Source organism: Anomaloglossus baeobatrachus, chromosome 4, assembly GCF_048569485.1.
Source record: "Anomaloglossus baeobatrachus isolate aAnoBae1 chromosome 4, aAnoBae1.hap1, whole genome shotgun sequence".
Taxonomy (NCBI): Eukaryota; Metazoa; Chordata; class Amphibia; order Anura; family Aromobatidae; genus Anomaloglossus; species Anomaloglossus baeobatrachus.
Genome location: NC_134356.1, coordinates 674,967,517 through 674,988,969, shown reverse-complemented (window position 1 = coordinate 674,988,969; position 21,453 = coordinate 674,967,517). Strand labels below are relative to the sequence as shown.

Genomic DNA, 21,453 nt, shown 5'->3' with positions numbered 1-21,453 from the left:
AAAAATAATCCATTAGTGAGCCTCAGATCCCGAAAAATGAGAATACTATGGGTCTCGGAAAATGGAGACAAAAGCGCAAATTTTGGGGGGACAAATTTCTGATTTTTTTTTTTACCCCTTATATAAAAGTAAACCTATACATGTTTGATATCTACAAACTCGTACCGACCTGGGGAATCATAATGTCAGGTCAGTTTTACCATATAGTAAACAGGGTTAAAAAAAATTCTCAAAAACAATCGTGCAATTGCACTTTTTTTGCAATTTCACCGCATTTTTCAGTACACTATATGGTAAAACTAATGCGTTCATTCAAAAGTACAACTCTTCTTGAAAAAAAAACAAGCCCTCATATGGTAATATTTAATGAAAAATAAAAAAGTTATGGCTCTTGGAAGAAGTGGAGGAAAAACACAAAAACGAAAAACTAAAAATTGCCAGGGGGTGAAGGGATTAAAAAAAAATCACATGGGCTCAGCGCAGGTAAAACAGACACGTGTGAGCTGCAACCCTCAGCTGTCTGCTTTATCTTTGAGGATTCATTTTGAAGTAATAAATTGGAGAATGAAGGAATGTTGGGGAGGTTTTATTCAAATAAACTATTTTTTTCCTGTGTGTCTTTTTGACTTTACAATTACCCGGTTAGTAATGGGGGTGTCTGATAGATGCTTCTCCATTACTAACCCATTGGCTTGATGCCAGCTGTCAATTCATAGCTGACATCAACCTCACAAGTATTACCCTGATTGCCACCGCACCAGGGCAATAGGGAAGAGCCGGGTAATGTGCCAGAATTGGAGCGCCTAATAGATGCGCCACTTCTGGGGCGGCTTCGGGCTGCTATTTTAGGCTGGGAAGGGGCCAAATAACCATGGACCCTCCCTTGCATTCATTTTTAACATAGTCTATAGAATAATCTGGCACTCCAAAATAAAAGAATGATCATGAAATAGATTTTTCTTCCAATAAAAATTCTTTGTGTGATCACCATAGACAGAACCATAGACACATCCTGACGTTTCAGCTTATGACAAGCCTTTCTCAAGGCAAGTCTATGTATGTATAAACACATGATAAATACAGTCATATGAAAAAGTTTGGGCACCCCTATTAATGTTAACCTTTTTTCTTTATAACAATTTGGGTTTTTGCTATTTCAGTGTCATATATCTAATAACTGATGGACTCAGTAATATTTCTGGATTGAAATGAGGTTTATTGTACTAACAGAAAATGTGCAATCCGCATTTAAACAAAATTTGACCGGTGCAAAAGTATGGGCACCTCAACATAAAAGTGACATTAATATTTTGTAGATCCTCCTTTTGCAAAAATCACAGCCTCTAGTCGCTTCCTGTAGCTTTTAATGAGTTCCTGGATCCTGGATGAAGGTAGATTTGACCATTCCAGTTTACAAAACAATTCCAGTTCAGTTAAGTTTGATGGTCGCCGAGCATGGACAGCCGCTTCACATCATCCCACAGATGTTCAATGATATTCAGGTCTGGGGCCTGGGATGGCCATTCCAGAACATTGTAATTGTTCCTCTGCATGAATGCCTGAGTAGATTTGGAGCGGTGTTTTGGATCATTGTCTTGCTGAAATATCCATCCCCTGCGTAACTTCAACTTCGTCACTGATTCTTGCACATTATTGTCAAGAATCTGCTGATACTGAGTTGAATCCATGCGACCCTCAACTTTAACAAGATTCCCGGTGCCGGCATTGGCCACACAGCCCCAAAGCATGATGGAACCTCCACCAAATTTTACTGTGGGTAGCAAGTGCTTTTCTTGGAATGCCGTGTTTTTTTGCCTCCATGCATAACGCCTTTTTGTATGACCAAACAACTCAATCTTTGTTTCATCAGTCCACAGGACCTTCTTCCAAAATGTAACTGGCTTGTCCAAATGTGCTTTTGCATACCTCAGGCGACTCTGTTTGTGGCGTGCTTGCAGAAACGGCTTCTTTCACATCACTCTCCCATACAGCTTCTCCTTGTGCAACGTGCGCTGTATTGTTGACCGATGCACATTGACACCATCTGCAGCAAGATGATGCTGCAGGTCTTTGGGGGTGGACTGTGGATTGTCCTTGACTGTTCTCACCATTCTTCTTCTCTGCCTTTCTGATATTTTTCTTGGCCTGCCACTTCTGGGCTTAACAAGAACTGTACCTGTGTTCTTCCATTTCCTTACTATGTTCCTCACAGTGGAAACTGACAGTTTAAATCTCTGAGACAACTTTTTGTACCTTCCCCTGAACAACTATGTTGAATAATCTTTGTTTTCAGATCATTTGAGAGTTGTTTTGAGGAGCCCATGATGCCACTCTTCATAGGAGATTCAAATAGGAGAACAACTTGCAAGTGGCCACCTTAAATACCTTTTCTCATGATTGGATACACCTGCCTATGAAGTTCAAAGCTCAATGAGGTTACAAAACCAATTTAGTGCTTTAGGAAATTAGGGACATTCTTAGGCTAGGGCCCCACTTTGCGTCGTCCTACTTGCAGTTCTAAACGCACGTTTTGGGCTTAATTGATTTGACCAAAGTTGCCTTTTTCAGAAATTTAGCGCTGAAAACGCATGCGTATTTACCACGTTTTAGATGCGTTTTCAGCGCTTTTTACCTGCTTTTCCACCTGCGTTTTGATAGATGCATTTTGAACATCATGACACTGCTAAATAAAGTTTAAATAGTCAAACTCAATGAAAAAATTTGAAAAAAAGAAACAAATCTATATTTTTGTGAAAAATAATGAAAATAGATTAATTTAATGAAATTATAGCGGTAATATGATATTTAATGGAAAAATTGCAATAATTTATTAAAATTCTTATTTATAATTGTCGGACTATGTGTGTGTGTAAAGGGACATATGAAATCATTATTTTGATGTCCAAAACGCATGTTTTCTGCACATAAAAAGCAGGTAAAACGCTGGAATTTGAAGGAATCTTGGTTTTTGCCATTTCTCATTGACTTCAATGTTAGCAAAACGCACCTAAAATGGCAGAAACAATTGACATGCTGCTTCTTTGAACGCATGGTTTTTGCCACAAAATAAGCAAATTACACGCAGCGTTTAGAAACGCAAAGTGGGGTCAGGAAATCCACTTTTTCCATAGACTGCTGGTAAATCAAAACGCATGCCTTTTGGCATGAAAAAGGTGCTTCCCAAAACGCACCTAAAAAACACCTGAAACGCAAAGTGGGGCCCTAGCGTTAGTATAAGAAGCTTATGTGTCAATTAATATGATTTCAGTGGTGATGCCGGGTTCTGCAGCTAGTGTTTAATAGATGTCAATACTGTTGAAAAAAGACAAGGAAAGCGCTATTGTAAAATTACCAAAAAGGAAGAAATAAAAATAAAAAATAATGACAGTGAGATCACTGTTTAACCCCTTCATGACATCCTACCTAAATCATGAAGGGTGATCGCCGCCGGCTGCTGTGGTGAGCCGGCGGTGATCCCTGAACATGTCTGCTGATTGGAACTGCAGACATGTGTGGCTATCAGGCGCAGGTAGATCTGTGATCCACCTGCGACTGTTAACCCCTTAAATCGCCGCAGCCGGGAATGAGCCTTTCAACGTCGCCATCGGAGGCCCCGTGACACGATCATGGGGAGCTGAGAGTTGCCATGGTAGTGACGGGTCATTTGATGACTCCTGTAACTACCATGACTTAAGGCTGCTTTACACGGTACGACCGATTGTGCAATTTCACAATTGATCGTACCCGCCCCCGTCCTTTTTGCGTCACGGGCAAATCTCTGCCCGTGTCGCACAAAGTCGGTAACCCCCCGTCACACATACTTACCTCCCGTCCGACCTCGCTGTGGGCGGCGAACATCCACTTCCTGGAGTGGGAGGGACGTTCGGCGTCACAGCGACGTCACACGGCCGCCGGCCAATGGAAGCGGAGGGGCGGAGATGAGCGGGACGTAAACATCCCGCCCACCTCCTTCCTTCACATAGCCGGCGGCGGCCGCGTGATGCAGGTGAGCTGCTGTTCATCGTTCTCGGGGTGTCACACGGAGCGGCGTGTGCTACCACGGAAACGATGAACAACTAAGTTAAACGATATTATGGAACCTAGCGACCAATACACGACTCACGATTTGTGAGCGATACTGCGTCGCTAGGAGGTGTCACACAGGCCGGCATTGCCAGCGATGCCGGATGTGCATCACAAAAACCGTGACCCCGATGATCTATCGCACGATAGATTGTCTGCTGTAAAGCAGCCTTTAGTTCTTGTTACTGCCGGCAGAGCTGTGGCTGTAACAGGATAGCGGCATTTCTGCTGATCAGAGCTGTGCAGCTCTGATCAACACAAATGAGCAAGTGATCAGACTTATGATCCTTATAGCCTCCTAGAGGGACTAGTAAAATTAAAAAAAAAAGTTTTAAAAAATTAAAAAAACATAAAAAAACCTAAAAGTTCAAATCACCCCCCCCATTTGCAACATTGAGAATTAAACGGTTAAATATATTAAAAAATAATACACATATTTGGTATCTCCGCGTTCAGAAATGCCCGAGCTATCAAAATATAAAATCAATTAATCTGATGGCGAGCGTCAAAAAAATTTCAAAAGACAAAATTAAGTTTTTTGGTCGTCGCAAATTTTGTAAAGAATGCAATAACAGGCGATCAAAACGTAGCATCTGCGCAAAAATGGTATCATTAACAACATCAGCTGGAGACGCAAAAAATAAGCCATCACTGAGTCATAGATCCCGAAAAATGAGAACGCTACGTGTTGCGGAAAATGGCGCAAAAAGTGCACCACTTTTTTGCACTAACTTCTGAATTCTTTTTAACCCCTTAGATAAAAGTAAAGCTATACATGTTTGGTGTCTACGAACTCGCACTGACCTCAGGCATCATGCCGACACATTACTGTTACCATATACTGAACACGGTGAATAAAATACCCCCAAAACAATATTATTTTGCAATTTTTCTGCTCTTGGAATTTTTTGCCCATTTTCCAGTACACTATATGGTAAAACTTATGGTTTTATTGAAAATTTACAACTTGTCTCACAAAAAAAGAAGCCCTCATAAGGCAAGATTGACAGAAAAATAAGAAAGTTATGGCTCTCAGAAGAAGGGGAGCAAAAAATGAAAAAAAAAACAAAAACAGAAAATCACCCTGGGTTGAAGGAGTTAATATGACAAAAACATATATAAATTATGCCCATAAAGTAAATGCAACCACACTGAAATGTAAAAAAGACCAACGCACTGTATCCCAGAGGATAAATCACGCCATGTAAGGGAATTACAGAGAAACAAGCTACAGTCCATATTACACGTGCCAATGATAATGTGCTGTATATTCCAAGCAGTGAGATCTGTATTATATTCCGCCCTGTGATGTGAGGCTATAAAGGTTCCCTGATACAGTGCTAGATGTAAATGTACATACTCAGTGACTGACCAGCCAGATAAGAGGAGCTGACCTGTGGAGCGGTGATCTCAGGTGTCAGGTTATTCCAGCTTCTGTATGTAGCAGTACTGATGTGTGCTTCTTACAGTGAGACGAGCTGTAGACCACATGACATGCTTTCAGGTCATGGGATAAGCCGGAGGCGAGCAGGAACCCACGTACTGAAGGCACTACACTAAATGACTCCACTGTCATAGGTCCCGATGCATAATGAAAAAAAAAAAGAAAAAAGGGAGAGGAGCACATAAGAAAAACATCAACTCCGTGTCATGACCGGGTGATCTTCCGTTTTTCATTTTTTGCTCCACTTCTTCCGAGAGCCGTAACTTTTTTATTTTTTTTTTTAAAAACTTGCCATATGAGGGCTTATTTGTTGCAGAACGAGTTGTACTTTTAAATGAAACCTTGATTATTACCATTTAATGTGTTTGAAAACGGCAAAAAAATTCCAAGTGCGGAAAAATTGCAAAAAAATAGGAATTACTACTTACCGGTAATGATGTTTCCAGGAGCCAACATGACAGCACGGTAGGAGTTGCTCCTTTGACCTTTACAGGGACAGGAAACGCAAGAGTTTAAAAGCCCCTCCCCATCCCCCTCTCCTCAGTGATTTTTCAAGTACCACACCAGGATGGGAGATAACACCATTTCATTAATGCAGAACGTACAACACACGGTACCCAATCAGACGGGAGGGAAATAAGCGTGCTGTCATGTTGGCTCCTGGAAACATCATTACCGGTAAGTAGTAATTCCTATTTTCCAGGACGCCACATGACAGCACGGTAGGAGAATGCCAAAGTAATCCCTATGAGGGGGGGACCACAGTCAGCAAAGCCCTTTTATTGAACAACATGTGCTGATCGTTGAGAAGGCCCAGTTTATAATGCTCACAAAACGTGTGGGGACCCGACCACGTAGCCGTACGACAAATCAGTTCCAAGGAACCCCCCGCCCTCTCCGCCCAAGAAGTGGACAGAGCCCTGGCGGAGTGGGCCCTAATGCGAGTTGGGAGGTCCCGATCCGCGGACTGGTAAGTAGCTGAAATAGTGGACCTAACCCACCGAGACAGAGTTGTCTTAGACACCGTCTTCCCTTGGTTCTGTCCCGCAAATTGCTCCAAGAGGGCAGAATCTACGCGCCAGCTCGGGTAGCCTCCAAATATGCCAGAACTGTTCGTCAGATGTCCAAAGAGTGAAGGAGCTCTTCATGGTGGGAATGAGAATAAATGAGGCAGACAGCTTATACTACAGAGACCAGATATAGTGAGATACACCTGAAATGGATTAAATGAACATTCTTAACACCGCAACTATAGAATAGAAGTTAAAGCCCTGAACAGCCTATCCAGGAATGAATAAACCACAGTCCGATAGAATGACCACCGGCTAGATCAAGAAGAACTTGTCAGAGCGTAATAAACCAGGTCAGTACTGACATCAGCTCTCCTAGGTTCAAACGACTACCCCTGGTCACAGACCAGCCCACCGTACCGCCAGAGGTCACATGCTGGCTCCAGAAGCCCAAGATGTCAATGCATAAACTACTGGACCTCGAGTAATGAGAAGGACCATCAGGAAAACTAAAGACATGAAGAGTTGGAGGCCGGAAGGCACGTCTTCCGATATTAGCAAGCCAAGTACATCATCCGACCACTTGAACGAAGCCTTGTTCCCAAGATGCAGATGCCAAGGACAGCGGGGTATGGAATCTTGATGTGAGGAAAGCGTCCCAGAATGTAGGTGGCCAAACCTCAGATACACTGTATACAGTATATGTATTGGAAATTTAAAGAAGTGGTTTGCCCTATCCGTGGCTGCAATACAGGAGACTAGTGTTGCCCTGAGCTGGTGTAAAGAAAACACTATCACCTGGGCAGACTACCCAACCAGAAATGCACTATACTCCATTAGCATGTAATTACCACCATATCGGACACTAGCGTAAACATAACACACAGTCTTCCATAGTGACCAGGGAACATCTTCCAGAGGAGTGAGGGCCTCTAATAATCACAGAGTGATAGTTCATTTGACAGTGGTGAGACCCTGGATTTAACTCTTGAGAGCAGTGAGCCTATGAGGGAGACTATGGAGCTCCCTGCCACAAGAGGCTGGAAAACCTCACAGGTTATTTACGAGATTCCGGATGTTGAACAATGGTCCAGAAAACCAGTCCAATTGCCATCAAAGGACCCGTCACAGTAAAACGGGGCTAATACCATGATCGGCTACATTCAGTTCTTTCCACCATAGGATGAACTCGATAAACATTTCTCATTAGTCATAAGTTATAAATGAGAGACCAGAGCTAAGCAACTAAGCACCGCTGAATACTACTGATTAGAAAGGAAGGACCGTAGCTGAACTCAGATTCCAGTTCCGAAGCCATAATAAGGAGAATTACTAGGCCAACTCAAACATGGCTGCCTATCATGGCTAAGCCAAGTGCAGTTCCCGAAGCGTGAGGCCCTTCTAACCAAAGCCGATGCTAGAGACCCAAGATGCGAAGTATGCAGCCCGAGGCGCAAGGGACGAGGCCACTGCAAGGCCAAAGGCGCAGAGGCGCAAGGCCAAAGGCGCAGAGGCATAAGGCCCAAGGTGCAGAAGCGCAAGGCCCAAGGCGCAGAGGCGCAAGGTCCAATGTGCAGAGGCACAGAAGCGCAAGGCGCAGAGGCGCAAGGCCCAATGCCAGACTCGCAAGGCCAGAACATGAAGCGCAAGGCGCATGTCCGGAAGCGCAAGGCCAGAGGCGCAAGGCACCAGGCCAGAGGCGCAGGGCGAGAGGCGCAAGGCCAGAGGCGCAAGGCCAGAGGCGCAAGGCACAATGCCAGAGGCACAAGGCGCAATGCCAGACACGCAAGGCCGGCACATGAAGCGCAAGGCGCAAGCCTCGAGGCGCAAGGCGCAATGCCAGAGGTGCCAGGCACAATGCCAGAGGCGCAATGCCAGAGGTGCAAGGCCAGAGGCACAAGGCGCAATGCCAGAGGCGCAAGGCCAGAGGCACAAGGTGCAATGCCATAGGCGCAAGGCCAGAGGCACAAGACGCATGCCACAGGCGCAAGGCCAGAGGTACAAGGCGCATACCATAGGCGCAAGGCCAGAGGTACAAGGCGCAATGCCAGACGCACAAGGCCAGAAGCATGAAGCGTAATGCGCAAGCCCGGAGGCACAAGCCCGGAGGCACAAGGCACAATCCCAGAGGAACAAGGCACAAGCCCAGAGACACAAGCCCCAAGCCCAGAGGCACAAGCCCCAAGCCCAGAGGCACAAGCCCGAAGCCCAGAGGCACAAGGCACAAGCCCAGAGGCACAAGCCTAGAGGCACAAGGCACAAGCCCAGAGGCACAAAGCACAAGCCCAGATGCACAAGCTTAGAGACACAAGGCACAAGCCCAGAGGCACAAGCTTAGAGACACAAGGCACAAGCCCAGAGGCACAAGCCCAGACACACAAGGCACAAACCCAGAGGCACAAGCCTAGAGACACAAGGCACAAGCCCAGAGGCACAAGCCTAGACACAAGGCACAAGCCCAGAGGCACAAGCCTAGAGACACAAGGCACAAGCCCAGAGGCACAAACCTAGACACAAGGCACAAGCCCAGAGGCACAAGCCTAGACACAAGGCACAAGCCCAGAGGCACAAGCCTAGAGACACAAGACACAAGCCCCGAGGCACAAGCCTAGAGACACAAGGCACAAGCCCAGAGGCACAAGCCTAGAGACACAAGGCACAAGCCCAGAAGCACAAGCCCAGAGACACAAGGCACAAGCCCAGAAGCACAAGCCTAGAGGCACAAGGCACAAGGCCAGAAGCACAAGCCTAGAGGCACAAGGCACAAGGCCAGAGGCACAAGCCGAGAGGCACAAGCCACAAGCCCAGAGGCACAAGCCTAGAGGCACAAGGCACACGTCCAGAGGCACAAGCCACAAGCCCAGAGGCACCAGCCTAGAGGCCCACAAGCACAAGCCCAGAGACGTCAAGCAGTGAGGCCTTGACAGACCCAAGGTGCCAAGCCAACGTGTGGTCAGAGCTGTGTGGCGTGTGGGCTGAGGTCAAAGCCGTGAGGCGTGACGCCGGAGCCCCAAGTTGTGAGGTACGAGCCAGGAGGTTCGAGGCCGGAGCCTGGAGTCATGAGGCGTGAGGCTGGAGCCAGGAGGCCGGAGCCAGGAGGCCAGCGCAGTGAAGCGTGAGCCAGAGTCATCACGAGGTCAGAACTCTGAGGCGCGAGGCCAGAGTTGTGAGGCTCCATCAGAGTTACCCCTAAGAGTGTAATTCACCTGTGAACTTCAGGATACACCTACTTCATGAGTGGTATCCTAAATGCCAATTTAGTCACACCTGAACCAATTAACTCACCTTGAGGTTCAGCTGGAGGGCAAGTTCCAAATGTGAGATAATGTGTTATATCCACAATTTTCCCTCCTATAGAAGGAGTAAATCAGACAGAATCCGGTCTGGTGAGATAATAGTGGAATCAAATGTGTTATGAACCACAACAGGAGGATCCCCATAAGGTTCCATCAACAGGTAATTCTGAATTTAACATGAGGTCTGCTGAACCCAGCAAAACATGAGGCAGCAACCTCACCATGCAGCATAATCTACTTAGAAAGTTCCAAGCCTAAATTTCTAATGTTAGTGCAGGACTCTGACAGATGTGAATGACAGACTGCGCACTTTTTTATTCTGGCCGACTTCCTCTGAACTTTTTTAGGGATAGTGCCGGTGCGAGCCGTGGAAGAATCCTAAAGGAAGGGGAGACAGAATCAGGCTCTACCCACACCACTAAAGGCCAGATTCCTGACGCACCTGCACTTACGTGACCCTGGGACTCGTCAGGGGGGCTAGCATCTGACCTGTCACCTTCATCCATTGTAATAAGCAGTGAGTAGGCCGTTATACAGAAACACACAGAATGCACATTTCCCCGTTCCCAAGGTTTGTTACCTGTTTGGGCGACGACAGGGCCCGTTCCCGCCTCCAGTGTTCCGTCCTGGATCACACGCCGCCTTCCAGGGCGCCGCCATATTCCGACCAGGAAATGCGGAGGTCTTTGCACTGCACATGCGTCAGCGTGCGTGTCAGGCTGGAACGCATGGTGCGCGCACACCCGGAAGTGCCACATGGCCGCGGCAGACAGCGGGATGCCGAGAGCCCTCACCTGAGGGAAGCGGCTTTTGCCGGGAACTCCTGCTCCACCGGCCGGCTGAGGGACCTCTCCTTTAGAGGTGTCGGCCAGGGGCTGCTTGACAGGCCGGAACGAGAGAGCAAGACCCCCCCCGATCCGCCTGGACCCCGTACATCCCGACGGTAAGACTTGCGTCCGTCCTGTACAGGGACAGGAAAAACACTGAGGAGAGGGGGATGGGGAGGGGCTTTTAAACTCTTGCGTTTCCTGTCCCTGTAAAGGTCAAAGGAGCAACTCCTACCGTGCTGTCATGTGGCGTCCTGGAAAAGTGTGATTGCATGATTGTTTTTGGGGCAGGTGGTTGCACAAGTTACACCATGTCTGCTGCATCAGGGTCACAGGCCATGATATTCGAGACTCACAGCTTGCATGCAGAGAATCAATCCCTACACTGGTGTCAGGACACCACATTTAGAGGCACCAGCTACTTAAGAGGGGCTTTTACCCTTATTACTACCCATTTCCACCACTAAGGGGAATCCACAAACCAGACACCACTGGGGCAAGGGGTTGCACAAGTTACACCATGTCTGCTGCATCAGGGTCATAGGCCATGATATTCGAGACTCACAGCTTGCATTTCTTAAGTAGCTGGTCCCTCTAAATGTGGTGTCCTGACACCAGTGTAGGGATTGATTCTCTGCATGCAAGCTGTGAGTCTCGAATATCATGGCCTGTGACCCTGATGCAGCAGACATGGTGTAACTTGTGCAACACCCTGCCCCAGTGGTGTCTGGTATGTGGATTCCCCCTGTTGCTAATATGGTAACCATCAGCTCCCTGTGATCGCATCACGGGGCCTCCAATGGCAAAGGGAAAAGGCAATTTCCCCACTGCAGCCATTTAAATCGCACTGTCACATTTTGACAGCCCGATGTAAGGGGTTAATAGGTGCAGGGAGATTGTGGGTCCACCTGCGCCTGCAAGGCACACATGTCTGCTGTTGAAATCAGTGGACATGTGCTGAGATCACTGCCGGCTCACTGCAGCAGCCAGCAGGGATTACCCTTTCATGATTTAGGATGTACTGCTACATCCTCGGTCTTGAAGGGGTTTTCTGTATGGGTCGAGGGTCTGCAGGGTATATATCAGAGACCACAAAGACACTTAACCAAATAAAATCACATATGAAGCATCACATGTGAAATAACCCTTAATCGGGAATCTTCTTCCTGATCTGGGATGTGTGAAGACGTCTCCTTTCATTCTATTTGAGCACTGGAGACATCCCAGACACGGAAAAGTTCCCTTTTGTTGTTGTGTAAAAGTGCTCTAAAATGTCCTACCTCTACCGGGCCCAATACCGGCCCTTGCTAAGCTGTCCCAAAGGTTCAGTGATCGTTTTTGACACATCAGCGAGGTTCTAGAAAATTCCAAACCTGAAGGATACGCTTTTTGTAAAAGTGGCCTATGTCTATGAATACAAGATTTAATTGTAGTCATATATGGGTGGTAGGTACTAACGAAGGCCAACCTACTGCCCTTTGGTGTCCTCGCTATGATATTAGAAGATAAATTAAGAGCCCTATGTCACACAGGTGACTAGAGGGTTTACGTAGTACCTGGTGACCCCCCCGAAGATGTTACAACACACAGAGGACACAATACAATGGAGGTCCCTGCCGCTAGGGAGAGGGGTGAGGGGACACCTCCTGAGCTCACCTCAAGCTGACACCTGAGCTCCCTAGTGTCCCTATACAGGTTCTTCCAACCTGTCGCTGAGCCGGATACTTATTCCCTCCACTGGCCCTAAACTCACCCTGGCTAGTGAGCAGGCCGACGAGTACACTAATCTCGCCACTACAAAACAGAAACACACTGGAAGGAATACAAAGAGGGGAAATAGACATGAAAAGGAAAAGACACTCCAGGCGGGTTTGTAACGGGGGCAGGGGGCGCCTCAGGGGTTGTAGTCGCGGTCTCCCGCCCAGGGGGCGGCAGGCTGACCCCCGGCCGTCACTGTTAAAACGGAGGTGTTGTTTGTGGGGCAGAGTGTAGGTGGCAGGGACGCTTCCATGTGGGCCATTTGCTTCTTGGTAACACCCTTTTCTCTCGGCTCACAGGCCTCTTCACCACTCCCAGTAAAGAGCCACAGACAGGCAGTTGATGAACCAAGAAACATTTTATTGAACACAGCTTCCACTCTTCTTTACACCTTTCAGCATCAAGTCACTTTGGTTTACAGGTTAAACTTCTTGCTGACGGTTTCCTCTTTCCCCGGTAACTTTCCCTTGCCTGCAGGGGACATGCGTTAACCCTCTAGTAGCTGCACACTGAACCCTGTTTCACTGTAGGGCAGATCTAGCACAATCTACCGGCTCCGGATAAGTTCTCACCTCTCCACTTCTTTGCCGAGGAACTACTTCACTTGTTTTCTACGGGCGTTCCCATTTACCTTCACGTCTTTGTCAGGGCACTACCCTTCGCCTGCAGGGGCCACTTGTTATCCCCCTGATAGCTGCACTGCACTGTAGTACACACTACCGGCTTTGGGACTAGTCTTGACTCTTCCACTTCTTCTGCCACTGCACCACTTCCACACTCTGCCCCGTCACCTCAGACTTCTTTCTCCAGTCACATCTCACTGCACACTGGACTCTGCATTCAGAGCCCTTCCTTCCCCACCTAGGCTGCCCTGCCCCTCCTTCCCTGCCACTGTTACCAGGGGAACCACTGCTCTACACTGGCACCTAGTGGAGAAAGTTTATGACAGGTAACATTTTACCATTAACATTTACAATTTGCCACCATACTACTGTGGCGTCTTCAGGGGGGGAAAAACCGCTCCTTCACTACCAGGGGTCCGACTACCCCTTACATTCCTCCCCTCTTTAACCTCAGCCTCCTGGCGAGGTTCGTACCTGCAAAACAACACATGTAGGAAAACACAATACTTAAAACACACAGACTGGCACACAAGTTTGGTGCTCGGCGTCCCTCCAGGGAAGCTCCCGGTCTTAGTCGCACATCTGCCCGGAGGCCCTCCTCAGGCGCTCCCGGTCTTAGCTGACCTTCTGCCCGGAGGCTATTTCCAAGCGCTCCCGGTCTTTGGGTGGGCAGAAAACAACAGGACAACAAGATTCCTTCTTAACAGTCATGGAAGGAGTCCACGCACAGTTCTGCATTAAGCTCCTCCCGGGTTCAGTACTTTTAACGTTACTGTAACTGGAAACATTCACCGGCTTTCAACAGTACCGGTTTTCAACGGCAAACAAATCACTCTCTTCCGGACGATTACCTCCTCACTGCGGGGCCCGGCCATCATTTCTCTGGCTACCGTCTCAGCCAGGTGTCTCTCCTGCACTGGATCTACTTCGGGCGGTGGGGACTGTCTTTGGGTCGGGAGCGCCGGCTTTACGGGTTCCCAGACGAACCCCAACTCATCTACCTCTGGTTCTGGGATATCTTTCCAGTATGGGGCCTTAACTCCTGAAGGGGGCGGAGGGCCTACCTTAACAGACGCGGGCGCCTCCGGAATCTGTACGGATGCTCCTGGTGGCCCGCTCCCCAGAGTCAGCCGGGACTTGTAGGTGGCCCGGACTTCCGTCGTCGGTTCCCCGGTAACGGCATCCAATGAGGTAAACCATGTGACCTTCGCTGGTTTCTCCGAGACTCCAGTCACGGCCGGTATCATGCTTGCCGGCAACGTGATGGTGGGTAACTCTCCCACCGAGCTCTCCATCGGACGTCCTCTTCCGCGTCCTACGGGCACCAGCGCGCCTGCTACGGCTTGCTTGTCTGTCCTGGCCTCCATTTTGTGTAGCACAGGTAACTGAAACTGTTGCTTCTGCTGCTGGGATTGCAATGGCGCCGGGGAAGGTGGAGGCGGTTCTTCTTTTCCCGCTTTAGCACACACTCCGCCCCCGGCTTCACCCACCAGGTCTGCATAGCGTTGGCGATGCCTTTTCTTTCTTGCGGCGCCGCCCACGTCTCTAGACCACTGCAGCTTCTTGGGGCAGCTACCTCCCCTCTTTGGGTGGTGCACTCCGGGCTCCTTCCTCCCAGGCCAGCCCAGCGCTTTTCGTTTAGCGTCAACTTTTCGCGCCTCCACTGAGTCCATGAGGACGGCCGCCATCTTGCCACCATCTTGTGGCCTGTTCAGCACGTCAGGCACCACTTGATCTTCCTCACAGTCTCTGGTCGGGGTTTCTTGCATGCAGGCTTCATCCTGCCGACTACGCCAGTTTGTAACGGGGGCAGGGGGCGCCTCAGGGGTTGTAGTCGCGGTCTCCCGCCCAGGGGGCGGCAGGCTGACCCCCGGCCCGGCCGTCACTGTTAAAACGGAGGTGTTGTTTGTGGGGCAGAGTGTAGGTGGCAGGGACACTTCCATGTGGGCCATTTGCTTCTTGGTAACACCTTTGTCTCTCGGCTCACAGGCCTCTTCACCACTCCCAGTAAAGAGCCACAGACAGGCAGTTGATGAACCAAGAAACATTTTATTGAACACAGCTTCCACTCTTCTTTACACCTTTCAGCATCAAGTCACTTTGGTTTACAGGTTAAACTTCTTGCTGACGGTTTCCTCTTTCCCCGGTAACTTTCCCTTGCCTGCAGGGGACATGCGTTAACCCTCTAGTAGCTGCACACTGAACCCTGTTTCACTGTAGGGCAGATCTAGCACACTCTACCGGCTCCGGATAAGTTCTCACCTCTCCACTTCTTTGCCGAGGAACTACTTCACTTGTTTTCTACGGGCGTTCCCATTTACCTTCACTTCTTTGTCAGGGCACTACCCTTCGCCTGCAGGGGCCACTTGTTATCCCCCTGATAGCTGCACTGCACTGTAGTACACACTACCGGCTTTGGGACTAGTCTTGACTCTTCCACTTCTTCTGCCACTGCACCACTTCCACACTCTGCCCCGTCACCTCAGACTTCTTTCTCCAGTCACATCTCACTGCACACTGGACTCTGCATTCAGAGCCCTTCCTTCCCCACCTAGGCTGCCCTCCCCTCCTTCCCTGCCACTGTTACCAGGGGAACCACTGCTCTACACTGGCACCTAGTGGAGAAAGTTTATGACAGGTAACATTTTACCATTAACATTTACAATTTGCCACCATACTACTGTGGCGTCTTCAGGGGGGGAAAAACCGCTCCTTCACTACCAGGGGTCCGACTACCCCTTACAGCTTCACTGCTGCACACAACACAGCAGTCTTCTTCCAGATCTCTCTCCTTCCAAAGTGGACCTCATAGAAATGAGAATTCAGTTTCTATTAAAGGCATCATGTTATGATATCTCATGACTTAAATAGGGAAGGGGAGTGATCTCAAAGGGCCACACCTGAGATTGACAGCTAAAGCCTGCAGCCAGGCAGGAAAGGGTGCTTAACCCTTACAGCAACACAAGGAAGGAGATGTTCTTACATAACAGCAGTGGACCTGCCAGCAGTGAGGTGCTGTGACCTTCTGACACCAGATTCACCCGGGCTCTCCCCCGAGCGAGATACACTCATGACACCCTGGCTGGGCAACCTCTATGTTGAAATCGAAGATCCATCTCTTTATGTCGCTGAACCTCAGTGGGAATATCACTAACAATATGAAATGTGCAGCGGCTGCGGTGACTGGGGATGGGGCGGTTGTGCAGTATCAGCAGCTGCTGTGCGGGGTCTCCGGCTGCTGCAGCGGCTGTACAGGGTCTGCGCGTGGTCTCAGGCGGCTGGTGCTGGGGCTGCTGTGCGGGGTCTCCGGCTGCTGCAGCGGCTGTACAGGGTCTGCGAGTAGTCTCCGGCGGATGGTGCTGGGGCTGCTGTGCGGGGTTTCGGCTGCTGCAGCGGCTGTACATGGTCTGCGCGTGGTCTCCGGTGGCTAGTGCTGGGACTGCTGTGCGGGGTCTCTGCCAGCTTTACTGGTGCTGCAGGTCAGGCCGTGTGTACTTCAAATAATGCCGCCGGAGTTGGCGCATGCGCAGTTGGAGCTCTCGGCTCATGCTCTCATCTGCGCATGCGCCACCTCCGGCCCATTGATCTCCCTCCAGCAGACTTCAGGAAAATGGCACCCGGAGGTGGCAATTGCGCACATGAGGTCTCGGCTTGCCATTGAGCCTAGAGCCCAATCTGCGCTGATTCCGGGCACCATTTCTTTGAATTCCTCACTATCAGTAGCCGCTGCAGAAGCAGCCGCCACAGCCCGAGCCCCAGCACAGCGGCCTCAGTACAGCAGCACCAGCCTCCACCACAGCTCGAGCCCAAGCCTCCACCGCAGCCTCATCCTCTGCCACTGCACCAGCACAGCCTCCTCCACCACCGCTACTGCCCCCTCCGGTAAGACACCACCGGATTACAAGACGGGCCCTATTTTCTTTTTTCACCTTTTCTTGCTCTGAATTTGGGGTGCGTCTTACTGTATAATCCAATGCGTCTTATAAAATGAAAAATACAGTAAGTAAGGTTATCTTCAGCTTGATATTCTTAGTGGATAACCACATCAAATCACCCACACCCAGGTCCGGACCAGGCACACGTCCACAGTCACAAGCTTATAACCAGTATCCATGCTAAGCAAGAGTTGCTGAACTTTCTCCATGTACATGACATTGCAACTTATATACACAGTGAATGTTTGTACTGTGAAATAAAACTGTAGATGGATGGCGCCCTCTAGTGGTGACAGACACCATCATATGTTCTGTTGTCTTGAATAATAATATAATGAGTTACATTTTGTACAAACTGACAAATTGATCTAGTCACAAATAGGCACTGACCGTCCTAAAGCAGACTCTGGGGGGCAGCCAGAAGATCCCCAAAACCATGTACTGGGGGCTTCACGCTCATCACAGGCGCAGTCTGCAGCCACATGTATGTCCGACACCGCACCACACATATAACGCTGTGTGCGCACGCTGCAGATCAGGTGCAAACATTTTCTGCACCAAAAAAACGCATCTTGTGGTAGAAAAACATTTTTAGGTGCTTTTTTCTGCCATGCTTTTTTTTTGCTAAATCAGCGCCAGAAAGGGCTAAAAATCGCAGGAAACACGCACGAACAAGTGACACGCTGCATATGTTTTCTGCACCCAAAACTGCAAGGAAAAAAGAAGCAGCGTGCGCACAGCGCATCAGAATTGTCATAGACTTTGTTGGGACATGCAGATTCGGGAGAAAAAAAACTGCACCAAAACTGCAGCAGAAACTCAGAGTGCGCACACAGCCTAATAGGTTCACCAGCACATTATGAACCATGAGAAGCTTAGATGCATTACTTCAAGAGGGTGTATCACACATTATAGGCTTAGATACATAGTTCAGCTGACTTTATGACATGATAGGCTTAGATACACGGCTCAGCAGACACTATCACATATGATTGGTTTATATACACAGCTCAGCAGACAGTATCACATATGATAGGCTTAGATACACAGCTCAGCTGACTGAATCACACATGTTAGGCTTAGATACACAGGTCAGCAGACAGTATCACACAGGATAGGCTTAGATACACAGCTCAGAAGATAGTATCACACATGATAGGCTTAGATACACAGCTCAGCTGACAGTATCACACATGTTAGGCTTAGATACACAGGTCAGCAGACAGTATCACACAGGATAGGCTTAGATACACAGCTCAGAAGATAGTATCACACATGATAGGCTTAGATACACAGCTCAGCTGACAGTATCACACATGTTAGGCTTAGATACACAGGTCAGCAGACAGTATCACACAGGATAGGCTTAGATACACAGCTCAGAAGATAGTATCACACATGATAGGCTTAGATACACAGCTCAGCTGACAGTATCACACATGTTAGGCTTAGATACACAGGTCAGCAGACAGTATCACACAGGATAGGCTTAGATACACAGCTCAGCTGACAGTATCACACATGATAGGCTTAGATACACAGCTCAGCTGACAGTATCACACATGTTAGGCTTAGATACACAGGTCAGCAGACAGTATCACACAGGATAGGCTTAGATACACAGCTCAGAAGATAGTATCACACATGATAGGCTTAGATACACAGCTCAGCTGACAGTATCACACAGGATAGGCTTAGATACACAGATCAGCAGACAGTATCACACAGGATAGGCTTAGATACACAGCTCAGCTGACAGTATCACACATGATAGGCTTAGATACAGAGCTCAGCTGACAGTATCACACATGTTAGGCTTAGATACACAGGTCAGCAGACAGTATCATACAGGATAGGCTTAGATACACAGTTCAGTAGGCAGTATCACACATGATAGGCTTAGATACACAGCTCAGCACACAGTATCACACATGTTAGGCTTAGATACACAGGTCAGCAGACAGTATCACACAGGATAGGCTTAGATACACAGCTCAGCTGACAGTATCACACATGTTAAGCTTAGATACACAGGTCAGCAGACAGTATCACACATGATAGGCTTAGATACACAGTTCATCAGACAGTATCAGACACAATAGGCTTATATACACAGCTCAACTAACTGTATCACACATGATAGGCTTAGATACACAGCTCAGCTGACTGTATCACAGATGAAGGACTTAGATACACAATTAGATACACAGTTGTGCTGACTGTCACATCAAGGTCTTAGATACACAGCTCAACTGACTGTATCACACATGAAAGGCTTAGATACACAATTAGATACACAGTTGTGCTGACTGTCACATCATTTTCTTAGATACACGGCTTATCAGACAGTATCACACATGATAGGCTTAGATACACAGCTCAACTGGCTGTATAACACATGATAGGCTTAGATACACAGCTCTTCTTACTGTATCACACATGATAGGCTTTGAAATACAGCTCAGCAGACAGTATCACACATGATAGGCTTAGATACACAGCTCAACTGGCTGTATCACACATGATAGGCTTAGATACACAGCTGAGCTGACTGTATCACACATGATAGGCTTAGATGCACAGCTCAGCTGACTGTATCGCACATGATAGGCTTAGATACGCAGCTCAGCTGACTGTATCGCACATGATAGGCTTAGATACACAGCTGAGCTGACTGTATCACACATGATAGGCTTAGATACACAGCTCAGCTGACTGTATCGCACATGATAAGCTTAGATACACAGCTCAGCTGACTGTATCACACATGATAGGCTTAGATACACAGCTCAGCTGACTGTATCGCACATGATAGGCTTAGATACACAGCTGAGCTGACTGTATCACGAATGATAGGCTTAGATACACAGCTCAGCTGACTGTATCGCACATGATAGGCTTAGATACACAACTCAGCTGACTGTATCGTACATGATAAGCTTAGATACACAGTTGAGCTGCCTGTGTCACATGATGGTCTTAGATACACAGCTGAGCTGGCTGTATCACACATGATAGGCTTAGATACACAGCTCAGCTGACTGTGTCACATGATGGTCTTAGATACACAGCTGAGCTGGCATAATCACACTTGGTAGGCTTAGCTACTGTATGATAGTTGTTAGTAGTATGTGTATATAGCGGTTGTAGGCCGGTTCTCCGGTATCGCACACGATCTGTATCTCTCGCTTCCTCTCCTTCCTGCCCCATCACACACTGTGTATAGAGGAAGCAGATATCAGATGATGGTCATCTGGGGCGTTTTGTAACTTTCTGCCTCACTTCCACTATATAGACCGAGCGTCCATCCGTCCTCCACGCTCCATTTTTCCTCTGGGTCTGGTGAGCTTTCACACTTTTTAAGAAATTGTAACTGCTCCAGGAGGTTCTAGCTCCAAATATCTGACAACTGTGAATGGGCTAAGTTGTGGGTGGGGGGGGAGTTTAGGTTGTCAGTAACGTGTGGCAACATCTACCTCAAGGATTACATATAAACATTGTGAGAGAGACCATAGGGACGAGACATAGACATAGGTCATGGAAAGGATGCGATGGGTCTACCCAGCTTCTTCAAGGGGTGGGCTGAACCATGGGCCACCACTTTTCTGAAACAAGGCCCTCTCCCGCTGAACTGTGTGCCTTCAGCCCCCATGTGGGCTTATGCTCAGTGCCTTATGTTCGGGGTGCACTTTTTTTTATCCAATCTTTGTATGGCCTAGTCCGTGGAAAACGTTGAGTCTTGCCGATACTGTAGCTACCCAGGTAGTTAGGGGTTACGTATGTTGATGACTGAGGTGACCCTGGGTGGAGTGAGCCGGCCTAGATAATTTAGGGGCTGCTTTCCCTCCAGTCGGGGTCAGTTGCAGAGGTCACATAGAGTGAACAGAAGTGATGGAGGAACGATTGCCTCTGTGACTGTCCCTGGCAGAGGAGGCCACGCAAGATGGAAGGAGAGAAGGACAACTTAAGTCAGAAGGGGTGCAGCCCAGGAACTGTGTCACCCAGGGTTATGGGGTACTCGGTCCCGAACGGTTTTTAACTGGGGAACGTCACTGTGGTGGCCGTTGCCCGGTCCCGTGCCCTGGGTGCTTTTTTAATGGGGAGTATTTACAGGGGAGATTAAAGTCATTAGTGTGACGCCACCTGCGGGTTGCGGTTAAGATGGTGGAACCACCACTGCTGAGTTGATTATATCTAGGGCTGGTGGTAATGGCAGCTGTGGTGATAAGCCCTCCGCAGGTAGGGCTGAGCCCCGGGGGATATATGGTGGAGACTTTCGCCGAAGAAGGGAGGCCACACTGGGCTTGCAATTAACAGTCTTTACTCACAGTTGGGCCCTTGGACGACCGGTTCAGGTCCCTGTAGTTCCAGTGCCAGTTTGATTTCTTGGTTGCTTTGTCCCCGGCACCCTCAGTGTGGTTGGGTCCCTGTAGCTTGAGGCTGGTTTGGGACCCGTCTGTCCTTTGGCAGTCTCCTC

The 21,453-nt window shown here is 48.5% G+C and overlaps 2 protein-coding genes across 5 annotated transcripts in view; one reads left to right on the top strand and one right to left on the bottom strand.

Annotated features, from left to right (window-relative positions):
• Window positions 1-5,562, bottom strand: part of LOC142302101 (phospholipase A2 homolog ECO_00035-like) — a 64,795-nt gene extending 59,233 nt beyond the window's left edge. The window contains exon 1 of one of the 2 annotated variants that reach the window (XM_075343181.1): window positions 5,478-5,562. The gene's annotated coding sequence lies outside the window, so the exon portion shown is untranslated. Of the gene's footprint in view, window positions 1-5,455 lie in introns of both variants that reach the window. The other variant, XM_075343182.1, reaches the window with a different exon arrangement.
• The window catches only part of LOC142302104 (transmembrane protein 272-like), a 151,286-nt gene that overhangs the window by 99,773 nt on the left and 30,060 nt on the right, over window positions 1-21,453 (top strand). The window contains exon 1 of one of the 3 annotated variants that reach the window (XM_075343188.1): window positions 20,264-20,318. The exons of 1 other annotated variant lie outside the window; for it this stretch is intronic. The gene's annotated coding sequence lies outside the window, so the exon portion shown is untranslated. Of the gene's footprint in view, window positions 1-20,263; window positions 20,319-21,453 lie in introns of those variants that run through there. One more of the 3 variants, XM_075343189.1, reaches the window with a different exon arrangement.